This window comes from Bidens hawaiensis, unplaced genomic scaffold (assembly GCF_021521415.1).
Source record: "Bidens hawaiensis isolate Kalapana, Puna unplaced genomic scaffold, B.hawaiensis_p1.1 tig00043639_1, whole genome shotgun sequence".
Taxonomy (NCBI): domain Eukaryota; kingdom Viridiplantae; phylum Streptophyta; class Magnoliopsida; order Asterales; family Asteraceae; genus Bidens; species Bidens hawaiensis.
The window spans coordinates 158,331-163,543 of record NW_027505851.1 but is presented as its reverse complement, the minus strand read 5'-3'; the positions used below and the strand labels follow the sequence as shown (position 1 = coordinate 163,543).

Here is a 5,213-nt window from a genome sequence, read left to right as displayed (position 1 = left end):
TTCAGTTTTGTCTGGTCTTCAACTTCCCCAGAATTCAAGTAAACCCCATTTCAGTTTTTTTTTTATTTTTTTTTTATTTTCATATTAACTGGGTTTAAAATATGAGGCATATGCATGTTTCTTGTGAAAACAAAATTATGGCTTTTGGTGTTTAACCATTTAGGTATTTGTTAACTTCCAGGTGCATTTAACAAAAAGAAAAAGGTTTTCCCTTTATGGAAATGAGATCTGCTTTTTACATCTCATCATACCTTAAGTTATAACTTCAATAATACTGTATTATTAGCTGAAAATAAAAAAGTTAATGATTAAAAATTACAACCAATTTCATATTTTTGTGTAAATCCCCATATCATATATATATATGATATCATTGTCATGATTTGTTATATATCTACAGCATGTCTTTTAACTATTTATTGCTCAAAGTATAGAGTTTTCATGTTTCTTGTCTGCCTTTTGACTTAAAGGTCAAGGTTGTATTTTTGACATTGAAAAGTCAAAGGAGATTGATGAGTTTGTGTGTAATGTAGGGTTGGAGTTGATTTGATGAGAAGATTAATTATGGAGGGTGAGTTAGATGGGAAGGCATTGCAGACATTTCAAAAGAGTTTTGTTCAAGTGCAAAGCATCTTGGATCAAAATAGAGTGTTGATTAATGAGATTAACCAGAATCATGAGTCGAAGATACCGGATCAACTCGGTAGAAATGTAGGGTTGATTAGAGAACTTAACAATAATATAAGAAAAGTTGTTGATCTTTACTCTCATTTGTCATCTAATTTCTCCTCAAAGTCAATGGATGATATTGTTGATCAAGGGGAGTCAGGATTAGATGCCAAAGCTTTGCACAAGAGGAGTAGGCCTGCTGCTTAATTATTATTAGTTAGATTGAAAACTTGTTATTTTTATTTTATCCAAAGATGCTACTATTATTATTATTATGAGTTGTGACACATGCATTCAAAGTAGTAAGCTTTTCTTGATTTGTGATATTTGGTACTTTTATATATTCATCTGTTTAGGGTGAAAAGTTTTATTGTTTTTTGATAATTTGTTGGTGAAAGAAAAGAATGGGCACAGAAACAGAAACAAAAGCCATACTTTGCATATCCATCTCTGCAAAGATGCCCTTAACAGTAACACAAACTGGAAGAGAGGAAAAAAAGCAGCTTTTTAGTCCCCAATCACACTCCACCACCCAACTCAATATCATATTATTATTATTATTATTATTATTAATTATTATTTTAAGTCTTCAACTTTCCACTCTTTTTTGGCATTCTTGTTTAATGTCTGGTTGAGGTAACGTACCCTTTTATTTTCTAGTGAATGGATCATGTTTTCTTATCAAGTCACTAGTTGTTACATTTGGCAAATCATTGTATATTTGTATGTATTTACTCTATGCCGGTATCATCACGGTTTATTACTTGCAATGTTATAAACTCGTATAAAAAAGCGGCCAGTGATACGTACTTTTGTGTTGCTTGTTTTTTCTCCTTTGCTTCATCGACATGATGCGTCTACTGTTAACGAGACTATAGTAGGTGGATGTTGGGTGGAGAAAAAAGTGTACTATATATGACATATTTTTATGATAATTTTTCAATAATCTTTTTCAGGTTTGGAGAGGTTGAATATCATTTTAGTTGAAGTTTTGTTTTATGTCTTGAATCGTGAATTAAGTTTGTTATACCATCAATATCAAAATATTGATCTTACATTAGAACCCATTATAACAAAGTATTGATAAGGTTTAAAGAGAATGAGACGGGACAATTTACACGTAACTCAGGAAATAGAGTTTACTCCTATTAATACAAACTCGAAATATTTATATAGGATAAAATATAACGATATAAATAAACATAGTGTGGCCAAGTAAAAACTATGGATACTAGTGACAGACTACAAATAACATAATAAAAGTAGTTATATATATACTAATAATAGTAACATAGAAAATAGAGCATAGAAGGAAAAGGTGGCACTAACTATCTTGGAAGTGATTAATACATTCTCGTTAAAAATCTGTATAACGAGATAAAACTAAAGCTAAGAAAAAGAATTATGTAGGTAAAGATAATTAAGACCTCTTAAGACAAATTAAGATAAGACAAATCTATATATAAACTCTTCAAGAAAATCTATTGCTTTTATTTGTTGGAAGATCTATCTCGTGTCTAGTACTCCACGGTTCCACTCTGCTATTCTCTTGAAGCTCATTCTGCAAGAACTCCGAAAGAAAAATCTATTACTTTTATCTTACTTTTTTTTAAGAAATCTTATATCCAATCAAGTTATTGAAGAAATTCAAGACTAATAAGTACAATTATTAGTTTTGTTTAGTGATAAAGGTGTATAACCTTCAATTAAAAGATTTAAATTCCAGTCTCACTTATGAAGTGGGGGTTCTAAATGAGGAGGTGGTTTTACGTGCTTCTTCGATAGGATGTCTTCCGACTAAAAAGCCCTTCACCTATTTGGGTTTACCGGTTGGTTCAAGTATGAAAAGGGTTGAAAATTGGAAGGCTATCAATTCAAAACTCGTCTTTCGGTTTGGAAGTCGAATTTATTATCTATTGGAGCTAGAACTCTTCTAAACACTTCAGTCCTTGGAGCTTTGAGAATTACTTTCAACTTAATCTTATCGACCATCACAAAATCTTTCATGTTTTAAGCTTAGAGATCTGAAAATCTGTCAATATGGTCGTATATGGCTATACAGGTCGTATAGGCTCGTAAAGTCCTTTTCAAATTGCACGTAACGGTCGGTCAAAGCCTAGTCTAACGTTTTCTACTAAATATTTCTATGTGGTCATATAGCCCTATGTAAGTTGTATATGTTTTATAGCGTATCAAGCTCTATACTAGCTATTGAAGACCTATGCAGCTCGTAGTAGGCCATATGGGTTGTATAGGTTGCAAAAAGTTGTTTTGTGTCTCCTCCATACACTTGTCAGTTATGCATAATATATACGACCCGTATAAACTTTTACAGTCACCATAGAAGTGATGTATGAAAATCACATTATGGCATATGTAATTCTATACTTCTATATCATATGATGTTAACCACGTTTGATAGGCTACAAAACTAGATATCCATTAGAAGATAATAATTAATAAACGATCAGCATTAATTCCAAATGGGTCGGTCTAAATTAAAATCATAACCCACGATGCATTGGTCTAATGTCTACAAAGAAAAATTTTGCTTTTAAAAAATTATATCATTAATAAACAGGTTAAGATTCAAGAAAACTTTAAAATCAAGTGTTAATACATATGAAATTAAGTCGATTCATTTGTAAATATTGTTGGATATTTATATGAGAAACAAAAACAAGTTGAAGTTGAAAATCATAAAATAAATGACATTTAATTATATGTAAATCTACTTACACAAATGGATATTTATATAAATCTTTATGAAATACCATTTTACACATAAAGAAATAGAATGTTTTCTTAACATTATATATCATTACTTATTACAATATATCCATATATTAAAGTGTTGTCTATTACTATTAAAAATGTAGATAGTTATTGATTGAAAATAAAATATAATACATGACACAATAATGATGATAACTTGGCAAGTCCCAAACTCAAGACACGATGAGCCCGCAACCTTATGTTTTAATTTAACTTTAATATGTGCTTATGTTCCCTCTTTCTATTTTCCATGTTTATTCTTACTTTTCTAGTTATTTAATATTAAAGGAATGTTGTTGTCTTGTATGTCATATACAAATACCTCATTGTTATTCAAATATGGGATATCGAATCTTGTATATAACATGTGGCGTATGACTAGACCCATTCTTCCGACGTTCTCATTAAGCCATTGAATTATCTAGGATATCAAGTTACTCAATGTCATGAGAAAGATAAAGGTATATTTGGTTCAAGTATTCGATTAATCAGTGACGGCCCAATCATTTTTGACACCTAAAGCGAAAGAAAACCCGGGGCCCTTACCAAAAGTTAGAGAGATGAATTACATATTTTATAATTTTTTTATTTTTATAATTTATATTGTCGTGCTTTATATATGAAATTACAAAATTTTAAGTTTCTGTTTTGAGAAAGGAGTTCGGTACAAATCATATAACAACCACTTTTCTTTTACTTTTTTCAACAACAATGAAAAATTTTATACATACCAAGAGAAGAAGGTAGAAACATAAATGGAAAAAAAATAAAAATAAACTAATAAGAAGGAAAAAAAAACAAGAAGAAGAATGGCAGTCCTATACGCTCGAGCCCTAGGTAGGAATATTAGTTAATATACCTAGAAAGAAAATGGAAAAAAATTAAACGACTAAAATATAAGAAAAAAATGAAAAGCGGTCCTAGAGACTCGAACCTGAGTAGGAACGTTGATTAAAAGTTAAAAGTAGATGATTATTAATTAAGCCACTCGGCTATCACACATTTTTTATTAAGTTTCAATTACATGGTTTTAAGATAGTTTTATGTAAATATATAAATATTTAATTCTTAAATTGGGGCCTTATTTTTTCGGGGGCCTCAAATCCTAGCTTCACTTGGGAATACTATAGGGCCGCCCCTGTGATTAATAATCAAGACATTTATTAAGCTATAAACTAAAGTCATACAGCAAGGACTAATAAATTTTCGAGTAAGTTTTCAACGCAAAATCGTTTTGGTCATTAACTAGTAGTTAGTAGACTCTTGCCATTCTTAAAAATAAGGTTACTAGATTGTCTACATTTAAAAAAAAAAATAATTATTTTTTTTAAATGGCAAAAAAATTCACGTGTAAATCTGATGAAATCCGTAAACTCTCGCCCTCTGTTAGGTTCGAACCCGGGATTAAAGCCCCTATTTGTCTCTTCACCCAAATATCCTTTGAACTGACACAAGTGAAAATCAAGCACACGTCTCCACTAAAGGAAGACGGACCTCTTACCACTAGTCACTAAACCAACTTCTCAGAATAAATTAAATTACTTGGTTATGTATTACATTACGTAAATTATATTATATATCAAAAGTCCTTGTTTTAATTATTATTAGTTTTTGTATTTTATTTATTTGTTTTATGCGTATTATGAATAACATTTTTCTAATGGCTATTTAATCTACTTCTAATACTTTAATAGTACTACTTTAATGATCATCACCGGTTTTATTTTCATCCACCTCGAATGAGAGAGCTCCTTTTACGCATCAAGATA

The 5,213-nt window shown here is 30.2% G+C and overlaps 1 pseudogene; it reads left to right on the top strand.

The window, feature by feature from the left end:
* Nucleotides 1–564: 564 nt before the first annotated feature.
* LOC143615621 (protein ELF4-LIKE 3 pseudogene) lies at nucleotides 565–876 on the top strand (annotated as a pseudogene).
* Nucleotides 877–5,213: the final 4,337 nt, after the last annotated feature.